The sequence below is a fragment of the Mauremys mutica genome, chromosome 3 (assembly GCF_020497125.1).
Source record: "Mauremys mutica isolate MM-2020 ecotype Southern chromosome 3, ASM2049712v1, whole genome shotgun sequence".
NCBI classification, from domain to species: domain Eukaryota; kingdom Metazoa; phylum Chordata; order Testudines; family Geoemydidae; genus Mauremys; species Mauremys mutica.
The window spans coordinates 37,699,600-37,713,815 of NC_059074.1; the positions used below are offsets into that span (position 1 = coordinate 37,699,600).

Consider the following 14,216-nt stretch of genomic DNA (forward strand, 5'->3'; position numbering starts at 1 on the left):
AACTCTTCTTTTGTCCTTGTCATTTACTGATTCTGCTTCGGACTACTTAGTTTTACAAATATTTGCAATTTTAAAAGTAAGTCACACTCATTCCCATTGGAGCTCTCTTTACAGACATCTGGAGGTCTGTTTGCCGTATTGCAGCAAACTGATAAAAACTGCTTTTGTCTGCTCTCACTGGGTAGTGGAAAGCTGCAAAACAGCAAACTTCTTCTTGCAGGATGCAAAGATTCACAGTTGCTCCTTATTTTGGCTTCAGTATTTCTTATTTTGTCCTGGGGAGTTCCCTTAACGATCACTGGGTTTTAAACAAATTTCTGCAGAGTATGGTTTTTGGATAATGTGCTAGAATCTCAACAGCATTATCTCCATTTTTCACCTCTGCATTGGTTATTCATTAAACTGTAGAAAATGTGATATTGTGCTTCTAACCTGAGAAGTCCTGTTCAGTGGTTGATTAATGCATGAACAAGCTGGTTAACAGATAGGGACACTCCTGAGACTGTAGGCCCTCTTAAATTTAGCAGTGGCCCACATATATGTTTCCTGCTCTCAGAGTAGATTTGAGTATCTGTAGCAGGGAATACTCTTAATGGATGCTTACAGGGCCAGCATAGCCAGTTTCTGATTTCAGCTCAAAATACAGACTGACAGCAAGGGATGCTGGGAAGTCAGGACTTCATAAATCAAGTTTTTTTGCTTACTCTGGCAAGATTAAGGCAAGGCATGATCTGAGTGGAGGCTTTTTATTAAGAGAGTTGAGGAAGGAGGAACCACAAGAAGCAGCAAATTGTCTGAGATCTGAAGAGGGAGGAGATAAAGGTATTGTTAGCCTTTTTGACCCAAGCAGATAATTAAAGTTTGGGGTCTAGAGGACGTTGATGACTCTTTTTTTGTGCAATCTTGTTTATTTACAAGGAATTAGCACATTTCTGCTTCTCTGAATACAAGAACCACCAAAAATGGCATAGTGTCTTGGCTTATACTCACCAAGCCTCTTTAGCCAACACCAGACACAAAAGTGGTCTCTAGCTTCTTCCAGAGCTACTCCAGGTTTCCACTTGGATTTCTTCCAGCTGTTTGTCCCTCTCTAGTTCTGTTATGCACTCTCTCCCCTTCACACACACACCCTTTTCTAAAAAACAATCAATACCCAGTCAAAAGCCCTGCTGCCCAAACACTAGTAGGTGACTTCACACAACCCTTTTATCTTAGGTGGGGACTTAATATATCTTACAGTTATATTAACTGACAGATGTAGTCACACCCCTCACTCGCAATGAGGTTTTCACTAAACCCATAACAAGGTTTCACCAAGCTAATAAGTTACTTGTTAGTGCAGAAAAGCTATTGATTTCAATCCTGCATCAATAAGGTCATGAACTTAGGTATGAAGGGTAAGGTTTAGAGCTATGGGAAAAAAAGTCTATTTGGTGTGGGATAAGAGAAATGGAGTAAGCTTAAAGTCTGTTGAGGGCAGGGTTGGGTTGTAAAGTAGGAAACCGAGCAGGGCCGCCCAGAGGGGGGGGCAAGAGGGGCAATTTGCCCCAGGCCCCGCGTCCTGCAGGGGCCCCCACGAGTGTTTTCTGGGGCCCCTGCGGTTCCGGTTGAGCTCCCGCAGGCATGACTGCGGCAGGTCAAGCGGAGCCGCGGGACCACGGCACCCGCCGCAGTCACTCGTCCCGGGCTCCGGTCGACCTGCCGCAGTCATGCCTGCGGGAGCTCAACCGGAGCCAAATGCCGCCCCCCAGGTCTTCGGCGCGCTGGGGTCTAGAGCCGCCCCTGAGCGGGGGCCCCCCGCCGCCGAAGACCCCGGGCCCCCGGAATTCTCTGGGCGGCCCTGAAACTGAGTCACACATCCACCCAAGGTAGGCTTAAACAATTTTTGCCATTATTTATACAATTTCAAACAATTATTGTCACTCACAGTATTTGACCATATTTATGTCAGACATTAACACACAAGATGGAATAGGTAGAGGGCCAAAGCTACCACATGCTGGAGCACTGGGAAGTTCGCCTATACTTCATGATGGTTGTCACTTCTTCTGATTGATCCTTCAGTCCCATTCCTTCAGTTTCTGGTCCAGTTTTTCCCTATTTGGACCTCATGCGCTTGGATTTATATACATTTCCATATTCTGTGTTACTTAACTTTTCTCCAGTCAGCTTTTAGCACATCAAACCTTTGGGTTTTAGGTAAGCTATACATTATGCATATGTAAGCTTCAGTTTACAAAATTTTTGTTGCTCTTTAGACAATGTGAGTGTCATTTTCTTTCATGTCATCCTGCCCCTGAGTTCTTCCAGTATTAAAAAAAAAAAAAAAAAGCTTCTAGTCATTACAGGCTTGTGTATTACCATCTCAAAACTTCAAGCACAACATGTTACCCCTTATTGCTGACAGAACAAACATCATTTTAAGTATCTCAGTAATTCTATGTAAAAAAGAATTGGCAAAACCACATTAATGCCAGCAAAGTTTTGGCAAAGTGTTACTTCATCATAGACAGAAAACCCCCTTCCCTCACTGTAGGCTATCACTGTAGTAACAGGATCTCCCTGAGAGAAACAGTAGCTAGGCTGATGGAAGCATTCTTCCATTGACCTGTTGTGTCTACATTGGGGGTTAGGTTGGCCTAGCTATGGCACTCAGGGTTGTGGAATTTTCAGAGCTCTGAGCACCATAGCTATGTTGACCTAAAGTAGACCAGGCCTTGGAGTGGAGGATTCCTAGTTTGGCAGGAGGACTGTGTTATCCAAACAAACATATCCAAAAGGAAACTGATGCACTGTGCGGAAACTGAGGCATGACCAGATGACCTGATGTTGGAAGAGGATAAAGCTCTTATAGTTCCCATGCTGTCCTGTCCAGTCAGTCCAGACAATCACATTTTTCCTCTGTTTATTTAGGATTTCATACTGTGCCCATCACCTTAGTATTTAACTCCTTTCTGATCAATATTTACATGTCTGATAATTTTTCCCCCTATTGAAATATTGCAATACAAAAATAGACCTAGGAAATCAGACAGCTGTAAAAACATGACAGAGGAAGATGAAGTGTAGGCACTTCAAAAAACAAATCCTGCTTTTTCTAATTGAATGAAGTTTCTAGTCTCTTTGTTCTCTAGCTATTTAACATTAAGAATATCAGCCTCCCCTTTTGTCTGAATATAATTAAATTTTGAATGAAGTAAAAGGCTTAAGAATTCTTTGTATCATTGGTTCAGGTCTGGTGAGGGGCTTAGACTATTGTCTTTTGGGGAACCTATCCTCATTTTGTGGCAAGATCAGGCCTATCATGTGACTGAATTTTTGTTCTTGTATTTATGATTTTCAGTTGATTAAAGAACAAAACTTGAAGGGATTCTTTGTTTATGAGATAATCCTTTTCTGGGCACAAAACCCCAAGACTGAAAGTTAAGTTGTCTGCCAGCCTAGGCCAACCACCAAGGGCTAGCTTTTCAGTAGCATTAATGTGTCAGAAGTTAGTAGGTGTAAGGCCCCTGCAATGTGGCTGTTTTAGGGCTACTTGCATTGTGGTTGTGTTTCAGTTGTGGCTTTTTTTAAAACAAAATTTTCCATGGTTGATCTTAGCTGAGGTGTGCCAAAGGGACCAAAACAGAATCTTTCAATGAGCAGAGCATGAAGTGTGTGGGTATGTCTCATTGAGATCTAAGCAGCCAGCCAAATAGGAAGAAAATGGACTCGGTAGTTTTAAAGTCATGAATGTCTTGGTGTTTTTAACTATCAACTTACCTAAAGCTAGACTGGTTGACAGTGTTATGAAGCAACTTCAGCTTTTGATAAATATAAAACCTTTGAGGCTGAAGTGATTTCAACTTTGACTGGGCAGCTGGATTTGGGAGGCTTAGTCAAGGCCTGAGCCAAATATTCAAAAAACCCTCAAAGGTGGCTGGGTTATGGAGGCAATGAGCAAAAGTTCATGTGCTTCACTAGCACTTTTTGTTCTCTCTCTTTTTAAACTTTCTTTCCTGTGACCAAGAGACCCTTAGTGCCAACAAGCAGAGGGCTCAGGGGGTTCATAGGGGTTTGCAGGGATGACCTGGGTCCGACATATGTATATTAGTACACTTAAGGATGGCATGTAAGGTCTCTATTAAAGCCAGTAGCCCTCTGGTTGACACTCATTGTGAAATGTATGTGAGAATAATATTTAAGGAGTTATGTATCTGTACAGAAAAAAATATGTTCCTAAGGTCTTGGACTTAAGGCAGGTCACCAGAAGGTAACTGACACCTATCTCTGTCTGGCCATTTGTGTATTGTGTGCCTCACAATGTATGACCATTTGCATGCTGAGCCACAGGCTGAATAGGAGATTGTGAAATAAGGATTTCTACAGGAGAGAAAAATCTACCAGATGTAACAGATAGGAGGAGGTGTCCCATTATTGACTAAAGACAAAGGATGGGACTGTTATATCTTGGAGTATAAGGAAATACTGAATCCTTCACCTAGGAAGGAAGTCTGTCATGAAAGGAGGGTCACAGCCAAAACTATCTATAAAGCACTGCAAGGCTTTGGGGCCGGGGGGAGAAGGGGAGAGAGTTACTCTAAAAAGACATGATGATTTAATTAACTGACTCTAAGGCCTGGTCTACACTAGGAGGTTATGTCGAATTTAGCAGCGTTAAATCGAATTAGCCCTGCACCCGTCCACACAACGAAGCTATTTAGTTCGACATACAGGTCTCTTTAGTTCGATTTCTGTACTCCTCCCCGACGAGGGGAGTAGCACTAAATTCGACATGGCCATGTCGAATTAGGCTAGGTGTGGATGGAATTTGACGCTAATAGCTCCGGGAACTATCCCACAGTGCACCACTCTGTTGACGCTCTGGACAGCAGTCCGAGCTCAGATGCTCTGACCAGCCACACAGGAAAAGCCCCGGGAAAATTTGAATTCCTTTTCCTGTCTGGCCAGTTTGAATCTCATTTCCTGTTTGGACATCGTGGCGAGCTCAGCAGCACTGGCAGCGATGCAGAGTTCGCCAGCAGAGGTGTCCATGCAATGGACTGACCAGAAAGTCTTGGATCTGATCGCTGTGTGGGGTGATGAGTCTGTGCTTTCGGAGCTGCGCTCCAAAAAACAGAATGCGAAGATCTACGAGAAGGTCTCCAAAGCCATGACAGAGAGAGGATACAGCTGGGATACAACGCAGTGCTGCGTGAAAATCAAGGACCTGAGACAAGGCTACCAAAAGATCAAAGCGGCAAACGGATGCTCCGGATCCCAGCCCCAGACATGCCGCTTCTACGAGGCACTGCATTCCATTCTAGGTGCGGCCGCCACCACTACCCCACCACTGACCGTGGACTCTGACGATGGGATAGTGTCGATGGCCGGTTCCTTGGAGATGTTCACGGACGGGGAAGATGAGGAGGACGAGGCAGTCGACAGCGCTTACAACGCTGATTTCCCCGACAGCCAGGATCTCTTCATCACCCTCACTGAGATCCCCTACCAACCCTCCCCAGCCGTTAACCCGGACTCTGAATCAGGGGAAGGATCAGTCAGTAAGTGCTTTAAACATGTAAACATTTATTTTTAACAGAGTAAGAATATTAACTATGTGAAAAGAAGGTCAATATATATGGGGATAGAACAGAAATCCTCTTGGGAGATCTCCACGAAGCTCTCCTGGAGGTAATCAAAAAGCCTCCGCAGGAGGTTCCTGGGGAGAGCGGCCTTATTGGGTCCTCCGTGGTAGGACACTTTTCTGCGCCAGGCTATCAGCAGGTACTCTGGGAGCATTGCCTCGACGAGCATGGCGGCATAGGCCCCTGGTTTGTGCTGGCTTTCACGCAGCATGCGGTCTCTATCTCTGTCAGTGATCCGCCTCAGGGTGATCTCGCTCAGGGCGTCCTGCTTTGAATTAGGGGAATGTTAGTATTGGGACTGCTTGACTGTTCCTTTACATTATAATAAGCCTCTGTTTACAGCCATGTGGTGGAGGCAGTAGAGGGGCAGCATACAGGGATCTTTCCCGGGGACAGCCGCGAGGGGGTGGAACAGGGGCAGAGTTCATGCTTTCTGGATTGCCGGCAGCAGGAACTTGCAAACGCTATGACCATTCCTTTGAGCGTGAAAGGAGGGCACTGTTATACATTAAGGTTTAAGCAGCCAAAAGTCTACGGCTTACCATGTGTGCCTGCTCCACGAATTCTGCTGTTCTGCCCCGCTTGTCTGATCTCCAGTGCAAGACCCCAGGCAATGAATGCGAAGGCCAAAAATTCAAACTTGTCCTGAGTGCGCATGAGATAGGTGCTGTGCATGGTCTTGTTCACAGAGACAGACTAGACTATGTTCATTGTTCGCAAAAATGTATCTTTGTAAGGAATTCACTCCCTTTTTCCCATCACACAGCTGCGACTGTTTCCTGACCTGCCCCGGCATCCCCCTCACAGAGGCTGGTGCAGATTAGGCGGCGAAAGAAAAGGACATGGGACGAGATGTTCTCTGAACTTATGGGCTGCTCCCGAGCCGAGGCGGCACAGCAGACCCAGTGGAGGGAGAACATGTCTCAGTACCAGCGCTCACACAGCGAACGGGAGGACAGGTGGCGACAGGAGGACCAGCAGGCGACTCAAACGCTGCTTGGACTAATGAGGGAGCAAACGGACACGCTCCGGCGCCTTGTGGATGTTCTGCAGGACCGCAGGCAGGAGGACAGAGCCCCACTGCAGTGTATCTGTAACCGCCCTCCCCCGCCACAAAGTCACATAGCCCCCACACACAGAGTCCTGAGAAGGAGAGGTGGCAGGCTCCGTTGAAACAACCAGTCCGCCACCGCGCACCGCTCTAGGAGCAGGAGCCTGTCATTCCTCGAGTTTAGAAGCGGTCTTTGCAGCACTACACACCCTACCCACCACAGTCTGCGTCCCAGTTTTAACCCTTTACCGTGAAATCAGTACTAAAGAAAACGGTATTTATTAACAAAGTTCCATGTATTTTATTTTTAAACGTGCGTTGGAAGGGGGGGAACGGGGTGAACAGAGTATGTAACTGCAGAGGATAGTCAACATTAACTGGGTAAAGAAACAGGGGCAGGTTCAGCTTCTCTGTAAACAAACTTAATAGTCACAGGTTACCCTGCTCACTGAGGAACCTAGCTTTCAAAGCCTCCCGGATGCACAGCGCTTCCCGCTGGGCTCTTCTAATCGCACGGCTGTCTGGCTGGGCGTAATCAGCAGCCAGGCTATGTGCCTCAACCTCCCATCCTGCCATAAAGGTCTCCCCCTTGCTCTCACAGAGATTGTGGAGCACACAGCAAGCTGCAATAACAATGGGGATATTGGTTTTGCTGAGATCTGAGCGAGTCAGTAAGCTTCGCCATCTCCCCTTGAGACGTCCGAAAGCACACTCCACCACCACTCTGCACTTGCTCAGCCAGTAGTTGAAGAGTTCTTTGTCACTGTCCAGGGCGCCTGTATAGGGCTTCATGAGCCAGGGCATTAGTGGGTAGGTTGGGTCCCCGAGGATCACTGTAGGCATCTCCACATCCCCAACAGTTATTTTGTGGTCCGGGAAGAAAGTACCTTCCGGCAGGCGGCTAAACAGACCAGAGTTCCTGAAAACACGCGCGTCATGAACCTTGCCCGGCCATCCGACGTTGATGTTGGTAAAATGTCCCCTATGGTCCACCAGTGCTTGCAGCACCATTGAAAAGTAGCTCTTTCGGTTAATATACTGGCTGGCCTGGTGGTCCGGTCGCAGGATAGGGATGTGAGTTCCATCTATAGCCCCACCGCAGTTTGGGAATCCCATCGCGGCGAAGCCATCTATGATGACCTGAACGTTTCCCAGGGTCACTACCTTTGAGAGCAGTAGCTCAACGATTGCGTTGGCAACTTGCATCACAGCAACCCCTACGGTAGATTTGCCCACGCCAAAGTGGTTCGCTACTGACCGGTAGCTGTCTGGTGTTGCAAGTTTCCAGAGGGCTATGGCCACTCGCTTCTGCACAGTCAGGGCTGCTCGCATCCGGGTGTCCTTGTGCTTCAGGGCAGGGGACAGCAAGTCACACAGTTCAAGGAAAGTGCCCTTACGCATGCGAAAGTTTCGTAGCCACTGTGATTCATCCCAGACCTGGAGCACTATGTGGTCCCACCAGTCCGTGCTTGTTTCCCGGGCCCAGAATCGCCGTTCCACCACATGAACATGACCCATTGCCACCATGATGTCCACGGCGCGGGGTCCCGTGCTTTGTGAGAGGTCTGTGCCACTCTCACACTTGATGTCCTCACCGCACTGCTGGAGGCTCCTCGCCCGATTTCTCAGCATCTGACTGTGAAAAAGGTGGACGATAAGGTGCGAGGAGTTGACAACAGCCATAACTGCAGCGATGATCGCAGCGGGCTCCATGCTTGCAGTGCTGTGGCGTCCGCGCTGTCACTGACCAGAAAAGTGCGCAAACAGATTTCCCGCCGGCGCTTTCATGGAGGGAGGGCGGGAGTGACGGTTGAATGACGACAGTTGACACATATTTTCCCCCAGCAGGCATTGGGGGCTCGACCCAGAATTCCAGTGGGCAGCGGGGACTGCGGGAACTGTGGGATAGCTACCCACAGTGCACTGCTTCCAATGTCGATGCTTGCCCCGTTAGTGTGGACTCACAAAGTCGAATTACTGTCCTTAGTGTGGATACACACGTTCGACTTTGTAAGGTCGGTTCCACAAATTCGAGTTAAGTAAAATTGAACTACTCTGGTAGTGTAGACATACTCTGAGGCTCTAGAATGTGTATTATGATGATTTTACTTTATAGGTAACTATTTGTTTCCAATAATTCTACTTGCCGTCACTTGAATCTGTTTCGTTAAACAAACAGGTCTGATTTTACTATAAATACATCTAAGGGTGATGAAATGAAGTGGAACTGGTAAGCTGAGGAGTACTGTTTCTTTAAAACAGTGGATCTGTGAACACTGAATGTCCTATGGATTGTGACTGGATACTCCAGGGAGACTTTGAAAGCTTGAGAGTTGGTGTTTGCCTATCGCTAACCTGTAGAAAGACATCAGGGCCTGTGAGGGGAGTACCTATGTGGCTTATGGCAGGCATAGATCAGGCTTCCTCACACTAAGGGCAGGTGATTGTGAGAGGCCTGATAGCCCTGGATACCTTCAGGAAACTTCACACGCCTTCACAAGGACAATCCAGACAAACAGTACCAACACCTAACGTTAGAACAGCATTAAGGTTAGAAAACCAAGCTCTCAAAAAGTCAGGTAATGTTTACTTAAGGATGACAGTTCTACATTTGTCTACTCCCCCTTGTGTTCATAACTGAAAATATGAAATTTTCAGTGTCACTATAAGTTTGTCAACCACCACAAGCAGATTTTTCTTATGCAAATTTTACATAGGCCAAGTTATAGTATAGTTCATAGTCTTCAAATTTGACTTGATTTTTAAATCTCAAAAAAGTCTACAGAAAAAAAACAGGTTTGAAGAAAACACCAGTTTGCATTGTATTTGACAAACAGCTTAAATTCATATAAAGATGAAACCATTTTAATAAAAAGCAAAAAAGCACAGTGAAAAGAAATAAGGTTATGCTTAACTCCACTTCACCTAGGCCATGGGGTTTAATTAACTTTAACACTGCATCAGGTTGAGTTTATGTGGATTATATTTATTTTACAAGATCCTTTTTACAAATAAGAGTTGGGTAGGCTACCCCCACCACCACATTTCCATTGAACATTATTTAAAAGCTAACTTGGCAGAATATGGGTTCTTCTTCCCAATCAGCATTGCTGTTTCTGAAGGGGTAGGAGGAAGAAAAGGAAGGGGAGCTTTTAAAATAAAAAAAAAAAAACCTACACAACTTAATTCAAATGAAATTACTCTGTGTGCGATGGTGAGCCTTCCTCAGGAGTAAGAATGTGCTAGGTGGGGTAGGCTGAGAGGAGTGTATGGGTGCATATGGTAGCAGAGGGGTAAGGAAATAAAGCAGCCATATTTCTTTAGGACAGTGGTTCCCAAACTTGTTCCGCTGCTTGTGCAGGAAAGGCCCTGGCGGGCAGGGCCAGTTTACCTGCCGCGTCTGCAGGTTCAGCTGATTGCGGCTCTGAGTGGCTGCAGTTTGCTGCTCCAGGCCAATGGGAGCTGCTGGAAGCGGCATGGGCCAAGGGATGTACTGGCTGCTACTTCCAACAGCTCCCATTGGCCTGGAGCAGCGAACTGTGGCTACTGGGAGCCACGAGCGGCCGAACCTGAGGATGTGGCAGGTAAACAAACCTGCCTGGCCCACCAGGGGCTTTCCCTGCACAAGAGGTGGAACAAGTTTGGGAACCACTGTTTTAGGACATACAGATGTGAAAAAAATTGCTAAGAAGAACTGGGGAGCAAATCCCAGAGACAGTTTGAATAGCACCAACATGCAGGCACTTCACTGATCACAAGCATAAAGACATAGTCCTTCCCCTGAAGTATTATCTGCAATCTTAATGCAGTTATTGAGAAATGACTGGAGAGGTGTTTCTCAAGATGTCTGGAGTGGCTCACAACCATTAGTGTACCTCAAGGCAGAATGTTAAAAATAGGGCCGACACCCCAAACTAGTGGGATGTTCTACAATTAGATTTCACCAACCCAACAACAAATGTTAACTCTGGGATCACTATAAGAGGCTTAAAATGGAGACAGACAATACCCTTAGGCTCTCCAGTCTATCTTGCCACCCTGGCAAACTGGACTTAGTGATACATGGACACTTACACCAAAAATCAAAGTGTTCTGGTTGTTCCCAGTCCCAAGAGACTAGTCATTTACCCCAGATCTCACACCAAAGACAATGCCTATAGCCAATCCTGTAATAAATGAAAGGTTTATTAATTAGGAAAGAGCCAAGAGAGTTATTTACAGGCAATACATATACATGAGTTGCCATCTATGGTTCCTAAAGATGACAGATGTAATAATCTGTCAATGCAAAATGTCTTTCAGGGCAAGGGGTAACCCCTGGGGATCTCTGCCTTAGTTTAGTGTCTCTGGCCCTGTGAGAGTTCAAATACCAAAGAGATTAAAAATTCTCTTGTGATGCTGTTTTATCTTTTTCCATTAGCTTTCCTGAGATGAACTCCCTTGCACGTAGCCGTGCCAAGGTATGATAGGGCCATTCACTTTGTACCATGATATTCCTTAGTGGCCCATTTAATCTTCACAGGCTTCCTGATTGGGCATCAGAGGACAATCCCCATGCCTAGGTTCACAAGTTCAGAGCAAACATTTTCAAAGTTATAAAGCAAAACTTACAAATTTCCTTCTAGCATGGTATACAGACATTACAAGTGAGATTAATGCATGCAGCAACTTACAAGTGTTTAGACTCTATGAAATGCTAAGTATGTTCTTATAAGACTAAGAAGAATTTTGAACAAAACATACAGGTGACCTGGTTTGGTTTCCAGCTATAAGTTTGTCAATGCTTAGCTAATGCCTAGAGCTTTGACAAGAGTGGGCTCTTGGTTAACAGCATCACAATGTTAGGCAAATCAGGTTCCCATATCAAGCATAGTGGAGGGACTTCCATATCTGAGAAACAGTTGTGGGCCCATAGCTGTGTGGCATCCATGCACTCAAATGATCAGACCACTTCAGTCTATTTACTGCATCTGATTTTTTCATTGATTATTAATTTTTTTTAAGCTGAGCCTGAAGTGAAACCAGGAACTGAATTTAGTTGGTGGGACTGAGGAGAGGAAAGAGACCCAATCAAATCCAGTTATTATCTGAATGTTGATGTTATCCCCTACCATATACATCCTGTTGACACACAGCTACTTTCACTGGGTATTTCCATTTGATTAGAGGTGGTTTAAATTACAAAGTTTATATTATTTTAGAGTTGGAGGAACCAGCAGAAAGACTTTTTTTGCTGTCCTAGTAATGTTCTATTAATAGGCTTTGTTCTCTTTTTCTTGGGATGGAGAGCTGAGTCACTGACCTCCTACCACTGATGTCCAATCCCTCAATTCCTGAAAGCAGAAGGGGGTAAACTGCCCATGGCAAGCTATTGATTTGCACTAGTTTTTTGTATCATTATAACAAGGGAAATACCATTTTACCTGTTGAGTTCCTTCAAAATTAGCTACATTGTATGCAATTATGAGAGTTGATGGTTTGCATAAGCAGCACTTAGCCTGAAAACTAGGCATGTTGCCATAAAATGTTTAACCAAGAGTAATTATATTAGTTAGTGTCACAGTTAGAGCTGAGCAAAACAATTTCCTAAACATCCCTCCAAAAACTGGAGGCTCTTATTAAACAATAAATGTAAAACAGATGCTGTTCATCCATAGAGCTGGGCAAAATATTTTCCCCAAATTTGTAAAATTATCTGCAGAATATTTTTTGTTATTTTCTAAATTCTGTCCCATCTGTTTTTAATATTATTCTGTCCTGCAAGTATAGAATCATAATCTTGCAGTTTTTATAGCATCTGTTGTGACAGAGCCCCGTCATGAACCAGAACCCCATTGTGCTATTGTACTGTACAAACCAAACAAAACAGTGGCCTGTGGCAGGGTAGGTCCACCCCATCGGGGCTGTCAGGGTATAGGGGAATTAAATAGAGCTTGGATAGCTTAAATTGCTTAGTCTCCCAAGTCACCACAGCAGCCCTGGCTCCTAGGGCAGTGTGACACAGCAGCCAAAGTCAACAGAACTGCCCTCTTGCAGCAGGGCAGTGGGTCCCAGAGGCCCAAGAGGGTAGGCAGCCACCACCCAGGGGTGGGTGACAGCCAGGATAGGGGGACCCAGGCCCTCCCTGGTTCACCAGGTCCCAGCATTAGGCTGTGTCTGAAGCAGAGGTATCCACCACCAACTTAGCAGGGATCATCCCAAAACATATTGAGTCAAACCCCAGTTCTACAATCAGATCAATATTTAGTTCCCCTGGGCTACTTCCTACCCATTCTTCCACAACTGGTAAACACAGAGTTCCATGGTCTCTCCTCCTTCTTCTGACATGCTGGTCAGTTGCCACCTCTGCCCAGATGGCCACCGTGTCTCTACCTACAAGCAGCCTCTTCATAGGAGCCTACAAGACACCTCCACTCCCTTCAGCAATCAGCCCAGACTGAGATGAACTGCTCCCTTTATATCCTGATTCCAGCTGGATCATGCCCAACAGAGACGAAGGGATGTAGCCTCCTCAGCCCACAGAGTGTGCTTAACCCCTGCTGAACCAATCCTGTTGGGATCCAGGAAGTGGGCAGGCTTCTAAAGGACCTTCCCCCTGCTGAACCAGTGCTGGGTGGGAACACTTGGTCACATGGTCTTTGCCCCAAGGGCTTATACTCTGTGTAGGACTAGAGACAACAAGGAAGAGGAATACTGGAAAACAATAAAACGATATTGATCAATAGGATAGATAGTGGTCTCAGCACCAGGTGCCAAATATACCTTCTATTCTCTGTTTGTCTTATCAACATCCAATAAGTGAATGGGCTATGGACAAAGTTCATGCAAATGAACTAAAAATAAAATCTCGAGTGAGCATGAAATCACTTTTTCCCATGTCAGAAGAGGCGCAGGATTGATATGCCTCTCACCTTCTCTCCTGCCAACAAAAGAGAATTTTCAGAACATGCCCCCATCCCACTAATGAATTTCACAAGGAAGAAATTTCACATCAAAGCTGCTTCTTGTTCTTTCACGTGAGGTGATGCAAAGCAATATTCCTGGAGAATGGAAGTTGCCTGAAATGGAATGAAGACATTTCTCCTCGGGAGGAGGGATGAGCAGGAAAGAGTTCTCTAAATAGGAATAGTCTAACTTTTATAATTATTTTAGTGGCTAGAGAAACCGAGCACAGGGAGGTGAAGTGAGTTACCCAAGGCTAGTCAAAGACCAGTGGCAGAACCAAGGCTGGACCTTAGGCCTCGTGTTTTTAAATCCCATGTGCTTTCCTGTAGATCATACTGCTTTTCTAATAATAAATTACTGCTTTCCATCTAGAAATGTAGAAAAATACATCTGTCTTTAGCTGGCATGGCCATTATTAATTTCTGTAGAGGTTTCTCCCCACAAAAATGATACCACTGAGGAGCAGAACAGCTACAGTAATAAGTCAAATGTCAGTGTGTTAGCAGACTGAAGAAAATGCTGATCCAGTGTTATGTAAAAATTACCAGCACACCAAGAATGGCCTGTCTCTGGTCTAGAAGATTATACCACTA

At 45.5% G+C, this 14,216-nt stretch overlaps 1 long non-coding RNA gene across 1 annotated transcript; it reads right to left on the reverse strand.

Moving 5' to 3' along the window:
• Window positions 1-1,021: 1,021 nt before the first annotated feature.
• On the reverse strand, window positions 1,022-13,083 carry LOC123366098. Its single transcript, XR_006577919.1, has 3 exons — window positions 12,947-13,083; window positions 10,807-10,844; window positions 1,022-1,135 (listed from the first exon to the last, which is right to left on the reverse strand). It is a non-coding gene; the product is annotated as an uncharacterized LOC123366098 (long non-coding RNA).
• Between the last annotated feature and the right edge of the window lie 1,133 nt (window positions 13,084-14,216).